Below are 19586 nucleotides of genomic sequence, written 5' to 3'. Positions count from 1 at the left end.
GGCACCTACCTGTCACACACACACACACACACACACACACACACACACACACACACATGCATATATATGACTCACACAGCTTACATATTTACATTTGGTCTCTTGTTTTCTAGATATGTGACCTTGGACGATTAACATCTCTGAACCACAAAGATCCTATCTCAAAAATGGGGTTAGTAATCATTCTGACTATTTAAACGGTGGGAAAAAATTGAAAAAAACACTAAGGGGAGGTTTTTGGTTTTTTTTTGGATACCAGAGTTTGAAATCAGGGATGCTTGATTTTGAGCCACATTCTGGGTCCTAATTTGCATTTTATTTAGAGACAAGGTGTCATTGAATTGCTTAGCACCTCACTTCTGCTGAAGCTGGCTTTGAACTCATAATCCTCCTGCCTCAGTCTCCTGAGCCACTGGGATTACAGGTGTGTGCCACTGCCCTGGCTATAGGGAGTGTTTAAAATACACAATATTGTTATTATCATCTGTTTTAATGGACATTCAACTACTACTAAAACTAACTTTATACTAACAGAAAGATTCAACCATGTTATAATGGTTACTGTATTAGCAATTCATCTTTCCCTTAACAATTGTAATCTAGAAATATAGGTCAATTTAATTAACATTAAATTTGATGTTAATAAACATTAATTGGTGTACTTTATTTTTTTACTATTACTATACACAAACGCAGTTATACTTTTAACAAGCTTCCCTCTCCTTTTTTCTTCTTTTTTTTTTAAGTTTAACTTCTTCTCCTGGCAGAGTATTTGTTTCAAAAATCATGCAAACACAAAAGATTATTTTTTAAAGTAATGTTGATATTGATTTAGATTTGTGGTCTGCTTACCAACTTGGTAACAATGTTATTAAACTTGTGACTCAAATTTCTCATATACCAATTTTGATGATATGCATCTACCTTATAGAATCGGTAGGAGTCAATGAAATAATGCATGCAATAAACTTTCACTTTACACATATTATACACATAATAAATGGTAGTTTTTAAACTCATAGTTTTAAATTAACAACTATAGTTCCTAAATTACTATAAAATGCTTGTTTAAATTAGAAAAACAAATATATATATATATATATACACACACATACACACACACACATACTGTTTGGAGTGTTATAAGAGTTTTAGTCTAGCAAAGCAAGTATGGCTCTTGCCTGAAGAGAAAGATATTAAACATTAATAATATGCAACACTCTCAATTGAATCATGTTACGTTCTCCATGTCAACATGTTCTATCTTTAATTAACTGCATAAAGGTTACATTAAATGAATCAGAAGGAAGATTATACAGAGCACACTTCAGACTTTGCAGAGTTTTATACAACCATAATCTTTGCAATAGTGATATTCTGAAGTGTCAGATGAATTGAAGGAGGTGTAAAAGCATAGACATTTAATGAGTGCTTTATCAGTGCTCTATCAATTTATATCTAAACTTCAATAAAATAAATCATTTCAGTGTGGTTTACCTCTCAGCACATTGACGTGTGCCATGATGGTTTATTATTTATGTATGTGTGTGTGTGTGGTGGTGGGGGGTGTCTACTATATTATAAAAGAATAATATCATTGGATCAAATTTTAAAAGTAGGATTGCTAATTGTATCAAAAATTTATTCAAATTTATAAAATATTACAATGATACTGTACATTTGATATAAACAGAGACAAATAATCAAGATAAGGATATGATCTTACCCTCTTTATACTTACATATGCTATGGTCTGAATGTTGGATTCCCTGAATCGCTAATATGATAGCATTAGGTCATGAGGACTCTAACCTCGTGAATGGGATGACTATCCTTACCAGAGAGACCCCAGAGAGCTAGCTCTTTCCCCATGTGAGTATGCAGTGGGAAGGCATGTCAATGAGGAAGCAAGTCTTCATCAGGCAAGCCTGGTGCCTTAGCCTGGACTTCTGTATTTCTAGAACTGTGAGAAACAAATTTCTGTTGTTTATAAGTCACACAGTCTAATGCACTCTGTTATGGTAGCCCAAACAAACTAATATGCCCATAATTACTTTTATAATAGTAATGAAATACTTATCTAAATTACAGTTTATTATATTAAAGAAAATAAATCTCATTAACAAATTCAATATACCCAAAATGTGTGAACAGATAATGAGAATCAGATTTATTTACTTGCCTATTTTCTTATTTATGCACAAATTCTTCCAGAAGGAATTACGTTGTTAAAGGTTATCATTTAATTGATATATAAATAAGAAATAAAATTTCACATACACATCACAAAACTTTTGATAGAATGATTTTAAAAAAAATCTTTATTTTTTAGTGTAGTTGGACATAATACCTTTATTTATTTATTTCTATGTGGTGTTGAGGATCAAATCCAGGGCCTCACATGTGCTAGGTGAGCACTGCTGAGCCATACCCCCAGCTGTTGATGGAATATTAATTGAAAATTTTCTCATGTGTTTTACAGTAATACTTGAAATAAAAATTTTAGGACTCATCATTGGACTTAAAGTTATTAAGAAGTAAAACCCAGGCAGTTACAATTCTAAGTGAATTACATTGGAAATGCTGTGGTATCTAGTTGTAAATACCCTGAATACAAAGTAGAAAGCTTTGTTCCCAGAACAATGTGGACCTCATTGGACTAGCAGTATTTTGAAAGTCAGCACCTGTGACATCAGACAATGGTTGCTACTTTTCCAAGGACGTAGATAAAAAGCAGTATTAAAATTATCCAACTCTTATCTACCTCTTAGAACACTTTAATTGGCTACTCCACACCATCCTCCATTAAAGATGATGCACCATTATTGGAGGTTCACTCTAGAATCATCCTGTAAGTAGTGGAGTACCCACTAGGATCCTATCCCTCACTTTTTCTCTTTCCACTCAATTCCTATGTTTTAGGTGTTGTCATTTAAATCCCATGGTTCTAGATATCATTTTACATGGTAGTAAATCTCAAATCAACATCTTTGGTAACTATTTTCCAACTAAGTACAAACCATCATCATCTGTCAGCTGAGACTCTTTAAGTTTCCTCTACAAACTACTCTCCTCAAATCAACTAGACTGACTTTGTCAAAAGGTATAAGTAACTACTGATTTCTTGCTTAAAAGACCTGTCAGTCAATCCTGCTGCAAGAACAATACAATCCATCTCAGATCAAAAATAATTTAAAAAGATATTTCCTATCCATCCACCTGGACACACACACACTCATACATAAGAGTTATTAAGCATGTTTAAATGTTTTCTAAATTGTACATAACTTTTTTTGTGTTAATCGTGGTGGTAGTACTAATGATGATGAAGATTCTGATGAAACAATGCCCTGACAAGACCTTTTGTCCTGGGAATACCAGTAGGTAATTCCAACTAACAATGTGACACATAGTTTCTATCCAGAACTAAGATCATATATTTGCCCTACATTGGGCTCAATTCTCTCAGTGATAATGTGGTTAAAAACTACTGATTTTATTAAACACTGTGTAAAAGATTTATAAATGCTACTACATATGGATTTCTTAGCAATGTATAGAGTGCACCAGATGATTTTAGAAACTTTGCTTAAATAGGCAGAACTGATATTCATTTCCTCTTTTCTACTCTTTTTATTTATTTATTTATTTATTTATTTTTCTTTTTTTAATTAGTTGCTCATGACAATACAATGAACTTGACATATCATACATTTGAATCAAATGTTACAGGATCTGATTCAGGTTACTTACAGAGGTATTCTATCTCTAACTTAGTTAACTTTTCTGTTTTCATGTATTTTAGTTAATTTCACAATTTTGTGGGTTAACTTTTCTGTTTTCATGTATTTTAGTTAATTTCACAATTTTGTGTACTCTTAGACATTCTTAGAAAGTAAACACATATGTGCTTATATAATACATATGTATGTACACACAAACATGCAGATACATGTAGATACTAATAATTTTCTCATTGAAATTTTTGTAAAAACATTTTAAAAGACTTAAAGAGATACAGCATACATATAAAATATTGAGTTTTAGTAGTGTAGGTTTTGTAAGTGCTGAAATTAATAAAGCTGAGCTTAGCTGAGATCAAGTTTGAAGGTTCAAATTCCATTATTCTCAATCTTGTTTTATTTGTCTTCCTGAAGATCTCAATAGCTTTAGTCATAAGCAGATTTTTTTCCTCTCATAAAGGTCAGCTTCTACTACTGAAATTCTGATTCAGCACAATAATTAGACTCCTGTTACTAGGCAGATGAAATTTTCAGAAGATCCTTCCCATATACATAGTCCACTTAATATCAACATTTTCTTCATTAGAATATTACCAACTTTTCTCACTTCCACTGAATTGAGCTCAATATGTGTAATATTGCATAATTTGATGGCAATTTTGTTCAAAAATTGTAGTCTTAAAATATTTAAAAGAATAAGTGTGGTTCAATCACTTAAGAAATAAAATATTTCAATTCCATTGAAATATTCTCTAAATAGTAATCATTTTGCTTAATTCAGTATTCTTACAGTTTGGTAAGAACTTACATTATGCTTTATTTCTAAAATATACTTTATATCTATTTTATTAAAATCCATTCAAATGTTTTATTGTCTATATTGTTTTCCAAATTGCTAATTTTTCTTCAATGTCATTTTGAGAATAATACACCTTGACTATCTTACTAATGATCATCCATCTCACACATATTGAATAAATTCTACATATATGTGTGTATATACATATAAATATACACACACTTATGTATGAACCTTTTTACTTCATGAAAATATAAAGGTAAATATAAATTACCTTTAAATATAAAAATTTAAAGGTTGCTGCTAAATTTTCTTTATTATAAGTGATTCTATGAGCATATGGCCTTGTACAGCTGCCTCTTTAGAGAAAAACTGTTGGGTTTTGAAAAAAAAAATATATATATATATATACACACACATACATATTAAGTTTATCTAGATATCATAAAGTTACTCTTCAAATTGGTTGTATTCATTTAAATTCCCAATAACAGGACACAGAAATATTTTTGCTCCATATCCTTGTCAAAACATGTTATTGTCAGACTTAAACGTTCCCAATCTCTTAGTGTGAAATGGTTTCTTATAGTAGTTTTAACTTGCAATCCTCATATTACTGTTGAGATTAAATATTTTTACACACAAATCACGTTTCCTCTTCCTTCAATTTTCTGTAGCTGTATTTTGTTCATATTATTGGATTACTTTCATTTCTCTCCCTCTCTGCTTCCTTCTCCACTTTCATCATTCTTTCTTCCTTCCTCCCCTCCCTCCCTCCCTCCCCCTCTCTCTTCCTTCCTTCCTTCCTTTGTAAATCAACTACATAACTAAGCATGCCAATTTAGTTGAAATGACATTCGAAGCCAACCTCTCTCAGGGAAGTAAGCAGTGTGTTGATTTACATTCTAGTATAAACTTCTAATCCAACTGCTGATCAACAACAATCAGCTAATTGGCTATTTCAAGAAACATTTTCTATTACATAGTATTAACAGAATTAATTTGGTAACAGCTTTCCCTTACTTTTCTTAAAAGGCTTATTTAGTTTGTACTTATCAATTTCTTGAATGTTTTGACAATTAAAATTAAATCACCATTTTTTTCCTAATAGTTTTTTTTTTTTGGTGTGTATTTTTGGGGGATAGATTTGAAAGTTCTGATGAAACATTTTCTACTTGTTATATGATTTTTTTTTCTTCAGTTACTATTAGAAGAAATTTTCCAAGTCATACAAATTTTACATTCATCCATATAGGGAAAGTCATTGTATTTTCATATCACTTGAAATCTCTTCTATATCCTTAATATGAATGACAAATTTCATGTCTACAGATTGGGTAGGGGATGCCGGTATAGCTAGTGAAACTTTATGTCAGTGTGCATATGGGAGGATGTTTTTCCTATATTTTTACATTTATTTTTGCCCAGAATCACACATTTCTCTTATTTTTTGCATTGAAATTAATGTATTATTGCCTTGAAGATCTTTCTTCCTTATAACTCATTTTTATCCTTTAGTATTTGTTTTCCTTTTGAAAGACATGCTTGAGATTTTTCTCAGATTTGAATGTTACCTCTCTGCGAATGTTTATATGCTGCTTTTTTCTATAATAATACTTTGACCATGTACAAAATTATAGGTTTTCAATTATTGTTTTTCTCATAGGTTGAAAGGTATTATTTATTCTTTCTTGAAAATGACTTTTCAAAACTCTGGTGTTAGTCCTGGTCATCTTTTATTTCTTTCTGTCACTGTTTAAAATCTCCCTGGCATCTTTTGTGTTTTATAGTTTTAATTCTATGTGTCAAGGGATGAGTTTTTCTCTTTGTCATGTGACATCGTTTGGAAGATTTGTGAATCTCCCCAAATAGAGTTATTTTAATTATTAGTGATCTACTTACACATTTAAACTGTGACTATTCCATATCATTTATCTTACTTTGGTGTTTTTAATGAGAATATTTTCAGGACATATAATGTGTTTTATTGCTAGATACTAAAGTTTCATGAATTAAATTAAAAACTGGAAATTATTTTGTTTATAAAACATGTGTGAAATGGTGATATAACAGAAATATTTAAGGAAATATATTATTTGAAAACTAAAACAAGAGAAATGTTTAAGAGTTTCACCACAGGTAGATGAGAAATCAAACACATATAACTTTTCCAAGAAGATACTATCTTTAGTCATGCATTTAAAAGCTCAGAAAGAAAATCTGGCAAAGGAAACTCATCTTCATTTTGTGAGCAACAAATAGAAACACATTTGCCTCTATCTACTGAAAAGAAGGAAAAATATTAACCACTGAATGTAATATGGACAAAGCCTTATCTTTAATTATTCAAAATTAAATGTTCACCTTTCATGTGAAAGAAAAGAAGGGTATATCTCTACAGATTGTTGAAGAAACTTTATTTGGTGTTTTAATCAGCTATTGGTTGCAATGTAGAGAATGAAAGGTTTATTTTGACTCAGGGTTTCAGAGGTCTCAATCCATGGTTTTCTGAGTTCATAACTCTGGGTTGAAGGTAAGGTAGAAAATCATGGCAGAAGGGTAAGAAGGGGATATGGCAATCAGGAAGCAGAGAGAGAAGTCTACTCACTAGGGACAAAATATAATTCACAAAGGCAGGCTCCAGTGACCTACCTCCTCCATCCACACTTTTCCTTCTAGAGTTACCACCCACTTAATCCATATTGGTGGATTAATTCACTGATTAAGCCACATCTCTTATAATCTAATACTTTAGCCTCTGAATGTTCTTGTGTTGTTTCATACATGAGTATTTTGGAGGACACTGCATATCTAAACCATAACATCTGGGAAGCAAACAAGGTAATTGGAATAAGGAAAAAAACAAAAACACTTTCATTGTGCAAATTCTGTAATTAATACTTAATTCTGTAGAGATGACCTTAAGCATTTTGTCTATTGTTAATTACAATAAAAACATTTAAACATAATTTAATTATTTTTTTCCTAACAAAAAGTGCCTGTTTCTTTCTTAACTTGAAAATTACCTTTTTGGTGGTATTTAAGGAACATTATGACATTATAGATTTCCTGTGCTGAGGCATCATGCTGATTCATACAAGTAGAGAGAAAGTATCACACTATGATGTGCCAGCCTCTGAGACTGAGGAGACATATTTTCTTAACAAGCCATACCGAGGAATTTTCTTCAGTGTAAAATCTCTTTTATTTTTTTTTCCAATATGATTCTTCTAAAATACATATATTTCAAACACCTCACTGAAAAAAAATTTTACTGGGTGTTAAAGGAAATGATCTGGATTAAAATACACATATCTGATCAGTACATTCTGGAAAACTGATGTCATCACATGTGAATAATTTTAAAAATACCTAAAAACTTTAATTTTAAAACTGATACATTTTCAGAAAATTATTAAATATTATGTTGAATTGTTGCAATTGAGTTAATCAGGATTTTGTAAGTATTTTGTATTAAAATTTAATATTATTTGTTTAAGGATAAAAAAATTAAGTGTACCATTTGAATTTGAATAGTAGAATTAAGAAACTAAGAATAATTAAGGAGAAAGGCAAGGGAATGGAACAGTATGAGAAACACAATCTATCTCTCATCACTAATCATTACTGAAAAACTGTCAACAGAAAATGTCTAAATGTCTTCATTATCCAAGAAACATAAATCATGAAGTAGTAGTATAAGCCTGATATTGGGGACATGAGGGAAACACAAAAAGATTTGAGAAATGAACAAGTAAATGTGGTTGCCACTAAGAAAAACTGTGATTGAAGCAGCTACCAGATGGATCCTTCTCATTAAATCTTCTATATGCCTAGGTTTTTCTTTCCTTTATTTGAAAACCATGTTTATGCATCACTATGGAAAATCATCAATAGAGTTTTATCAAGTTGAATATATCTATCATAGGGTCCTACTCAGTATACAAGATAGTTCTGTGAACTGAGGTTTTTTAAAAAGAAAATGCTGTAGGAATTTGTACACCAAACTAATACCTTTGTTAGTTTTCAGTATCAACCTGAAGAAAGATATGTTCATGTTTCTCGTCTTGGGTCAGGGGGTTATTATTTCTGTACTAACATACATGCTATATAAAGAGCTATGAATCTTTTCAGGAACATTCTTGATCTGGTTATTTATGTCTATCCTGTCTATTAGAAGCAGGCATGAAATTTTTTTCATTCAATGTAGCAGTCTACATGGAACAACAAAATGAATGTATTCTTTAACTCATAACTTCTATATCCAAATATAATAATCATAACACAAGCACATATGTATTTTGTATTCACACGTTTTTCTATTCATTTTCATATTTAATTACATAGCAGAATATAGAATTCAAGCAGAATATAGAATTTCTCTAAAGTCACACAATTAGCATATTGAACAGACTACCGTTGTCTTATTTATTTATCTATTGTGATTTTCTTCTAGATCTCCAATGACATTTTTAATCTCATGTATTTGAGAAGCCTTAATTGTCACTTCTAGATAATATTGCAAAATGTTTTTTCTCTTTTTGGGGGTGTTATTTAATTAATAAATTAATTACTATGTTAATAAATTAGGCAAGTATGTTGATATTTCCAGTTATTGATTATTATGTAACAAACTATTCCAAAGTTAAGTAGCTTAAAACAACCACCATTTTATTATGACCCATCAAGAATTAGGGGGAGAGTTCAGCTGGGTAATTGTTCGGCTTCTAATGTCATTACTCTATAACACTCAATTAGCTAAGAGTTGTCTGCAGCATCCAATATGACTTCACCCACACAATGTGTATAGCTGTAAGGCTAGACTCAGCTCACACTGTTGACCTACCTGCAGCTTCTTCACTATATGATCTCAGGGTTTCAGAGTTTCTTAAGTAGCTGCTGGCTTCATATAGTTGTTGGCATTATAAGAGGTTTTGGTGAAAGCTAAGAGCCCTTTCTTCTTTGAAAATCCTAGACCAATTCACCCTATTCCACTTCCCAAGCTAATTAATTAATCCAGCTTGTTTGAAGGGGAATTGAATTTTTCCTGCACTCTCAATGAAAGGACTAGCAAAAGATTTGCCAATATCTTTAATCTATTATGATAATTTGGCAAAATGATGCTTCATATCAGTATTCTCTATTGCTCCTAAATTTTTGAATTTTAATATACAAAACTCAGAGTATGTGCTCCTTCATCATTCCACACCTTTGTTTTCAGATTTTCAAATTATAGCCCTGTCAAAATCATGTGCTTATTAAATTTGAAAATGTATGGCTGTGAATGTGTATTTCACACTTTTATTTTTATTCTGACATACTAAACATTTTCCTACAGAAAGTTTAAGAATTGATCTTGAACAAAATTTATAAATTGGTATAAACAAAATAAAAATCTGTGAAAGATGCTGAGAGACTGAACATTTTCTATTGGAGTGTATGAAAACTTTAGCCCCCAAGCACTCCCCTCTGGTCCATCTGAAAATCCCAAATGGGCCAATAAACAGTAGCTAAGCTGAGACTCCAGGCTTGCTTTCCCTGCATTCCATCCCCTACAAACATCTGTTTCCTCCTCTTTTCTAACATTTTTAATAGTGAACAGCACTGAGCTAGGTACTTGTCTATGCATGTATGATGTAATATTTACAATTCTTATTTACTAATTTAATATCAAATCTAGGCATTAATTTAGTAATCCAATGAAGTAAGTGAGATACAATTTAAACAAAGAAATAATAATAAAGAATCTTATATTTACATTCTTCCCAAATTCTCAGATTTTGTAACAAAGGACTAGAGAATAGAAATATTGAAAAATGGCAGATTATAACCATTTTGTGAAATAGGACATTATTTTGACTCTAACGTAAAATATTATTTATATTAGCTATCAATGGCTGTATGCCATTATTCAAAATTTAATTGCTAAAAATATTACACACATATTATTTCATAGATTTTGTGGATCCAAAATATGGATGTGACTTAGGTGGATCCTTCTTTTACAGGCTGCAATGCAAGAGTTGAGCTGAAGCATCATCTCAGGCTTGAATATGGGTTGGCTCCCCTTCCAACTCTCTCAGTGACTGTTGATCAGGTTCATGTCTCACAGGCTGAGTAAGGTAATTCGTTCCTTGGTGGCTATTGATGCTGCTAGCCATGTGGACTCCTCATAGGACAGGCCAAAACACAGCAGCTGGCTTCATCAGAATGAGCAAAAGAAGCTCCAAGACATTAGGACACTTTTTAAAAAATGATTATCTATTATTACAGGTAGTACCACACCATTTTTAAAAATTTTGTTTGTTTGATTCTTTGTTTGGTATGCAGGAGCACTTAACCACTGAGCCGCATCCCCAGCCCTTTTTATTTTTTATTTTGAGACAGGGTTTCAATAAGTTGCTTGGAACCTTGATAAATTGCTGAGTATGGCTTTAAACTCATCATCTCCTGCCTTAGCCTCCCAAGTTGCTGGGACTACATCACTTTTGCAGTATTTAATTCCTGAGAAGCAAATCATTAGGTCCACTCCATACTCAAGAGATTACCAAAGAGTACTAATACCCTATGCAGGGATAACTGGAAGTCATTTAAGAAGCTGTCAAGGATAATTATGAGCATATTTAAAACTTTTAATTAATTTACACTTCTCTAAGATAAATATATTGTCAGTTTTTGTAAGTGTAAGCTTATTTCTTGTCAACTGACATATTTGAATTATGATGTGTCTTTATTTCAGTGGATAAGTGTAAGAGTATAAATCTTTGGTTTGAGTTCTTTTATTTATTTATTTTATCTTTGCTTTTTCTTAGCCTCAAAATACCAAAGCTCAATGAATCATCCCATCTTCATTGTGTTCAGCTCATAAATATTACAAAATATTTATACCTAGAAAAATCACAAAGTATTTATACTTAGAAAATGTTTTTTTTATATATTCTTTCAAAATCATGTACAATGGAAGTATAACCCTTGTATACATCTAGCCAAATGCAAAGCACATATTTTAGTTTCATTAAGTGTTATTTAGGGCCGGAGCACAAAATCTATAAACATGGTTCCAGAGTAAGATACACACGGCATATGGTGTCTTAAGTAAGTTGAAGCACATAAAAGGAAAATCTTATAATTGTTACACTTAGTAAAATTAGCACAAGCAAAGTTAAATAAAAAGTTTGAAATTTTTTAGTAGTAATATGAAATAAATATTATTTATCTATAATAAATGATATTTCTATTATTATAATGATACTTCTGTTATTATTATTTCATTGATTCCGTAAAATTTATAAAAAAATAGAATATTATGTAACATTGGAATAGAAATTCTCTTGTTATATAGTTGATGATTATTACCAAAACAGGATTGACATAGGTGACAATGTTAGTTGAATATTAAATGACATTATGTTTTCTACCTTTCTCCTTTAACTTTAAAAAAATTTGATATTCATCTTTAATGACCACATAGAAGATATTAGGATATATAGATCCTGAAAAAAATTTAATTTGAATGTTTTGGTTGTACTTATGTATAATTAATTCTTTTATTTATATAGAATTCAAGTACTTTATAGAAAGCTAAACATTTTTATAAAAAGCATTTGTATTTTTTTCACTTTTCCTTCTTTGAGATAATTTTATTCATTCTTGGCTTTCAGGGTATTTCCACCTTTTCTGGGCAGTAATCTGTCTTTACTTTCATTATATTATGGGGGAGAAAAGATGCTCTTCAAAGGATAGGATCACCAATAAAACTGTTTATGACAATTTGGAATGGAAAGATTATGTGAAGAAAAATAAAAATGTCAAAGGTCTGCATGTCAATGAATTAACTGGTGGGCACATGGTCATAAGATTTCTAACAATGATGGATGATGTTATACTGAAAAGATAAACATGGAAAATTAGTCTGTTTTTACAATAAGCAGGTCTTTACTTCCTTAGTAATTCTGGTCCTTTATTATCATTTTATAAGGGTGAATGTTAAAATATTTTGTTAATGTACTACTCTTAGAATCTATTTCCAGATAAACAACAACAACAAAAGCCTAATGCAAATGAAAACATTGGATTACTATAAAACCCATTATGTATTTTATCTACAGTTAAATAGACTTATTTGTATAAATACCTGTTTAATTTCATCAACTTATAATTAATAACTTTGACGTCTGTTTAATTTTTGTAAATATGTAGATAGTATAGGTAATACTATTTTCCTGCCATGCTAATACAGTGTTATAACTCTGATTTCTATGACTTTTGTTGCTCCCACAGTTCCAACTAGTAGGAAATCCCAAACCTCCATCTTCACACAACTTCCCCCCATCCATTAATTTAGTTCCTTCTGTGGGTTGAATGTTTGTGTTTTCCCACATTCATGTAATGAAGTTCTAAATTTGACTATTTGACAAATCTGCTATTTGACAATGTTTGGAGGGGCTTTACTTTTTTTTTAATTTCAAGTACAGGATGTTTTATTATGAACATTTCCAAAATACAAGTTTTAAAAAATTCCATTATTAGTATGTACATGCTTGCTCCAGTAACCAATATTTTTAAAAATATTTAATACTCCTGCTTTGCCAGAGAGTGAAGCATTGTTCACCCTTTCTATGATTCTGTAAACTAAGATGCTTCTTCCTCCTGTCCCCAGGACTGTCAGAGTTGGAGAGGAAAGGCTACAGTTTCATTCACTTCCCACAGCAGGTTACCACAAATGTTTGCAAATTCTTTTAGAGGAAGATAATAAAAGATGGCATATCAGAAGGTCTTACCCCTTTTCAAAGACATCTGCAATATCTCTCACCCCACATGCACTTCCACAATGTGATTTTGTCACCTACTTTCTGCTGCTTTCCCAAGAAATGAAGTCTTTTTAATCTCCTTGAATCCTGGTGATCTACAACTACACAGACCTCTAGAATATGGCAGAAAAGAAGTTGTGTCCATTCTGGGTTCAGCCATCAACTGGCCTAGCAGCTTCTGTATCCTTCCATTTGGATCACTTAGTCTTGACTTGTTCCATCTGAGAAACCAAACAACGTGCTATGAGATTTACAAGCCAAGAGGAGAGACCACATGCAGGCATACTGATTGACCAACAACCACTACTGCCAGCCACAAGAGGCTGCCATCTTGGATGACCAGGACAGTCTAGTCTTCAGATGACTGCAACCCCAGCCACCATCTAACTGCAATGACATGAGCTATCCCCCAGAGTGTCATTTGTTTTTAATCAATACAATTTAAAAAAAATCCTCGTTGGGTGATGTGGCTCAAGCTGTACCATGCTTGCCTGGCATGCGCTGGGTTCCATCCTCAGCACCACACAAAAATAAAGATGTTGTGTTCACCAAAAACTAAACAAATAAATATTAAAAAATTCCTTTTCTCTCTCTCTCTTTAAAAAAAATCTGACTTAGTCCTATTATGATGTTTCACAGATGGTAAAATGGATGCGCAAAGAAGAGTGGGAATTTTGAATTGTTCCTTCATGGACACAGTCACCCATGTGGTGGCCAGGTCTGATATTATTATATATACATGACAAATTGGAATAGGGGTATCTAGTTATCTATTACTGTAAAAAATTTTCTCTAATTTCAGTGGATTAAAACAACTATTTATCATCTTTTACCATATTTCTGTGGGTTGAGTGGATTTATTTAACCTTTAATTAAGTTTTAGTGAGGTCAAAAGGTGAGTTCTGATCCAGTGGGATCAGTGTATTTATAATAAGAGCCTCCAAAATTCCCTCTCTTTGTCTGTCTCTCTATCTCCTCTCTCTCCTCTCTCCCTCCTGCCTGCTTCTACTATGTGATGATAGAGGCAAAAAATGGTTATCCAAAGTCAGGAAGAAAACCACCATGAAAAGCTGAGTTGGCTGGCAAAGTGATCTTGGAATTCTCAGTGAGAAAATGAATTTCTGTTGTTTAAGTCCCACAGTCTGTGGTATGCTGTTATGGCAGCCTGAGCTGACTACAGCAGCCACCATTTCACTCAGTCCACAAGGTGCCCTCAACTTTCTAACAGGAGAACCAAGAACTACACCTGGAAATAAATTCCTTTTATATTTCCTTCTTTGTTCCTTGATGAAGGATGGGCTGCTTTTCCAATGCTGTCAGAAGGAACTGTTTTAGTTGGTTTTTTTTTCATTCTTGAGACCAAAAGACCTGACAAGAACAATTAAAGGAGAAAAGTTTATTTTGGGGGCTCACAGTTTCAGATGTCTCTTACCATGGATGGTGAACTCCATTCCTCAGGACTCCAGGGGATGCACGACATCACAGCAGAAGGATATGATAGAAGAATTCAGGTCAAGACATGGCTACTGAGAAGCACACACAGAGATTCCACTTGCTATGGACAGAATGTATACCCCACAAGCACACCTCCAAGTACCCACCTGCTCCTGCCACACCCAACTTGCCTACAGTCACAACTCAGTTACTCCCTATCAGGGGAGATTACTCACTGATTAGGTTAAGGCTTTCATAACCCAGTCAGTTCACTGCTAAACTTTCCTGCATTGTCTCACATGTGAGCTTTTTGAGACATCTAATAGTGAAACCATAGTAGGACCTGACAGGCAATGTCTCAAAGACTAGAGTGCTGCTGGCCCATACTAAGCCCCTAGGATGACTAGCTCTTGTATCTTAGAATTTCATGTTAAGCCATTTTTTTTATACTGTGTATCTGCTGGCTTAGGGTATCAGAGAATGGAGGATTCCTAGAGAAAGGAATGAACGCTTCTCAAAGAACCATTAGGCTCTGGACCCACATTCTGAGTCTCAAGACTTCCTTCATCATTCTTGTTTTCTACCTAATGACACATATGTCACAAAGACCTGTATAAAGCATGCCTTTTGTTATTTTATTAAACTATGAAACTTACAACTCTATTTTAAATTGCATTATCTTAAAAATGCTCATATAGGAGCTGGGGTTGTGACTCAGTGGCAGAGTGCTTGCCTAGCACGCATGAGGAAATGGGTTTGATTCTCAGCATGCCATATAAATAAATAAAATAAAAGTCAATTGACAACTACCATGTTTTTTTTTTTTAAAAAGTTGAGGTAACTTTTGAAAATATGTGAGTGAATGTATATGTGTTCAACATATATATTAGAATATATAATTATACATTTTAGTACACTTACTAATATAACAGCTGGATTGTTTTGATATAATGGAAAACATGAGTAATTTAATTTTTGATATAATGGAAAACATGAGTAATTTAATGTGTTTACTTCATAGTTAAAATTTTTTATTGCATAGAACAATTTTCAAGGTATAGGTTTATAAAATTACTCAGGGGATATACTTCAGGGAACTATCCATGAGAAAGTAAAATTATCAGGGAGTTGAAGTTTACTAATAAAGTTCACAATGATTATTTATTGAATATGATTGAATTTGACCTACACTTTTCTGGAGATATCACATCACTACCACATTAAATAATGCTTATAGTGTGTCTGAAGAACTAGAATTTCTTATATTATACCTCTGTTCTATCTGGCCCAAAATATAAGTGTCAATCAGAAGATGAAAAGAGAGAAGTTGTGGAAACTCAGAGGTCATTTGATATCAGTGAACACAGAACTGCCACTGTAAAGAATTTGAGTAAACTGAGCTAGACCTTCAAAGATTGAGTGAGCTTAGAAATCATATTCATATCTCACTAAATTTTTGTGAGAGTGAATGAGTTTGTACATGAAATATCTGGGGAGCAGCTCTGCCTATATTCTTTGGAGTTTTATAGATCTTTATAAAAATTTCTAATTGTGTAATTTAGGCAAAAATTATTAATATCTCTCTCCATCAATTTAATCAGCTTTAAATTATTTTAAATGACTGCCTCAGAATTACTTTGAAAATTATATAATGTGTGTAAGATCTTCATGCCTTAATAGATTCCCGGAAAATGATAAGAATCATTACTTGAGAGTTGGGAACACTAACTTATTGCTTCTCATATTTATTTCAGCAAGGAAAGGTGCACATTAATGAGAACATCACATGCCGATGTGGTCTGAGCCTTTATTTTGTACATTTGTTCTGTCAGTCACATGGGTTAGACTGCAACTTGAACTTACACCTCCTCTATCCAGTTTATGAGCTTGGGTGAATAAACACTTAAAATATTATACAACCAGAGATATGAAAAATTGTGCTCTATATGTGTAATAAGAATTGTAATTCATTCTGCTGTCATATATAAATACAAAATACTATGTAGATGTAGAAAAGAAAGGAAAAGCATGTTTTATAATTTATTTTTAATTGGTAAATGAAGGAAATATACATATGCAATATAAAAATGAGAGAGGAAAAATCAAAAATAAATTTAAAAATTAGATTAGCTACCTAATTACAAATAAAAAAAATTCAAGACTAACAGTCAACTTGAATTCTGGTTCCTTTATAGCAAGAATTATCTTTATTCATCTTCATATTTATAATGGTCCTTCACTCAGCACTTTACTCAATAAACAGTAGTTGATTGACTGTCATTTGAACATATGCTGACAGCTTATTTCAATTGTTCATATCTTAAAATAACCCAACACATTAAATATCTCTAAGCAATGTCTTTTAATGATTGACAAGCTTTATTAATTAATATAGCTTGTAATGGACTTATTAAGATCAAGCATAATTGGGTTCCATTTTGACACATTTGAGTAATACATTTTTTATCCATTGTACTGCTTTTTAAGCCTTGGCAATCTTAATGGCATGTCTGAGTCACCTTTTCTGTGGCTTAATGCAATATCGGATAGAGGACATAATGAGTGGAAATGTATTTAAAGGTACAAATATGCTCCTAAATTATCATTCCATTCTGTGACATTTGGTAGTTAAAATCTATTCCAATTAAACTCTTTTGAGATAGTAATTTATGATGAGAAGCAAGAATATTCAAAATACTTAAATGCTCAGAAGCTTTATTCTATTAAAAGCATAGATGTCCAAGAAAGATTTCAGAGCATATCTGCAAGAAGCAGAATCTGCCTATGGTAAGGATTATTAGTGACATTAAGTTTACATAAAGTATTTATATTTCTAAAATATTGCTAATGTATATGGTAAACAATATAATTCCTCATTGTGGGGTATATTTAGATGACATTTTCAAACAAATAAACATGGATATGTTTAAGCCATTTAGCTAAGGTTCAAATATTTCTTATCAAAATTTAATTAAAGTTTATTTTTATATATATCAACCTTTTTTTGGTTCAAATATTTTGCATATGGATTAAGTATCACTAGTCAGGATGAGTAGTTTTGTTTAGTGGAAATATGACTAAACAAGATAAAATTGAAATTGTTTTATTTATTTTAGAAAATGGCTTGAAGATGCAGTTCTCAAAACGAATTCCATGAAGTGTTTGAGTTTAGGTGAAATCCTAATATATTGAATCAATATATATTCTCAGCAACACTGTGTGTCTGGCAGGAAATGAAACAGACAAGGTAGTTGCCCTTGTGGAACTGATGTTGAGGGACTTCCATCTCAAAGAAATGAACATACACTTAATAGGTTAGATTATGATAAGTGTAGAGAGCAGGATAAAGCAGTTTAGGAGGTTGGAGTGCAATGACATGAGTGGATAAAATTTTACACAGTGTATTACTGGAAGGTCTCTCGAATAAGTAGTTGTTAGAGCAGATGTAATGCCGTGTGAGTGAGCCATGGACTACCTAGTGGCCGAGTCAAGAAAAGAACAAACATAAGGGCCAGTAGTGTTAATGACCTTGGAACTGTAGGATGGTTGAGGAGTCCAGTGGGCTTGGGGAGGAGAAGAGAAAGTTAGAAGATGAAGCTAAAGATGTTCAGAGCAGTGAGAATGGTGGACATTGCAAAGACTTTGGAATTTATTCTGAGTGGGGAAAGTGGTTTGGGGAGGGTTATGAATAGAGATGAAAATGGCAATGAATAATTGGTAGCAACTATGTATCACTTCAAAATGTTAACCATATTAAAATGCATTATATCAGTATGATGTTATATATACATTATTGGATGTATTAAATTCTTATTTCAAACATGTATCATATTTTGAGAAAATATAATAATTATTTTTCCTAATTTAAAAAATCTTGATGCATATTACTTTTGATGAATATGCTAAGAATACATTAAACATTTTAAACTGTTTTAAGGTGAAGTTTATTTGTAAAACTCTGATCTAGACACATAAGTTTGAAACATGTAATTATGCTACTTAATTGCCCAATCCTGAGTCAATCAACTGAATTTCTTTGTAACTTGCTTTTGTTTTTGTTTTTCTGCTATAAAACAAGTGTATTGGTTTGGATGACTTCCAAGGACACTTATAGCTTTCATGTCCTGTAAAATTTCTATTTTCCCAACTATCAGAGAAACTTCTAAGGAAGTAATATTCTCCAAAATCATATTTTAAATCTTAATAAATTTCAGAATTTGGAGAATCATTGATTTCTTGATGTAAACCACCATAATACTAGAAATATTCAATACTTTGATATTGTATACTTTGCTATTATAAGTAATTTATAAAACTATACTTTGTGTATACTTTGCTATTATATATACTTTGCTATTATACTTTGCTTTATAAGTAATTTATAAAACTAAATATACTTTGCTATTATAAGGTTTGGTGCAAGAAACCTATGAGCAATCTTATGCAAACATTGCAAGCTCCAAAAAGTGTTACTTTTTTTTTCTCTTACACACTAGAAAGCAGATATTTAAACAAAGGAAAATAGCTCTATAAGGCAACATACCAATGTGCATTAAACTCCTTATGACTTGACTTAATTACATGTATTCTTTTGTAATTTGTCCATACATTCTTTTTAATTTTCTTTAATTTTCCCTGATCAGACATTTTAAAAATTTTCTCTAAGACCTGAGGTAGTAGGACTCATTTACAATGTTCCTTTGCTTCTCTGGCAGCTTTATGTAACAACTGATGCTGAGCAATCTTTACTTAAAGTTCCTCATCCCAGGCTCCCAGTTGTCCAATTAAAAACAGAATCAC

At 31.9% G+C, this 19586-nt stretch overlaps 1 long non-coding RNA gene across 1 annotated transcript; it reads left to right on the top strand.

Moving 5' to 3' along the window:
• Positions 1 to 84: 84 nt before the first annotated feature.
• Positions 85 to 14189, top strand: LOC144374845 (uncharacterized). The gene is made up of 3 exons (XR_013434109.1): positions 85 to 172; positions 10551 to 10664; positions 13202 to 14189. It is a non-coding gene; the product is annotated as an uncharacterized LOC144374845 (long non-coding RNA).
• Positions 14190 to 19586: the final 5397 nt, after the last annotated feature.

Source organism: Ictidomys tridecemlineatus, unplaced genomic scaffold, assembly GCF_052094955.1.
Source record: "Ictidomys tridecemlineatus isolate mIctTri1 unplaced genomic scaffold, mIctTri1.hap1 Scaffold_91, whole genome shotgun sequence".
NCBI lineage: Eukaryota > Metazoa > Chordata > Mammalia > Rodentia > Sciuridae > Ictidomys > Ictidomys tridecemlineatus.
Note: the sequence above shows the minus strand (reverse complement) of the source record. Positions and strands in the feature narration are given on the sequence as shown.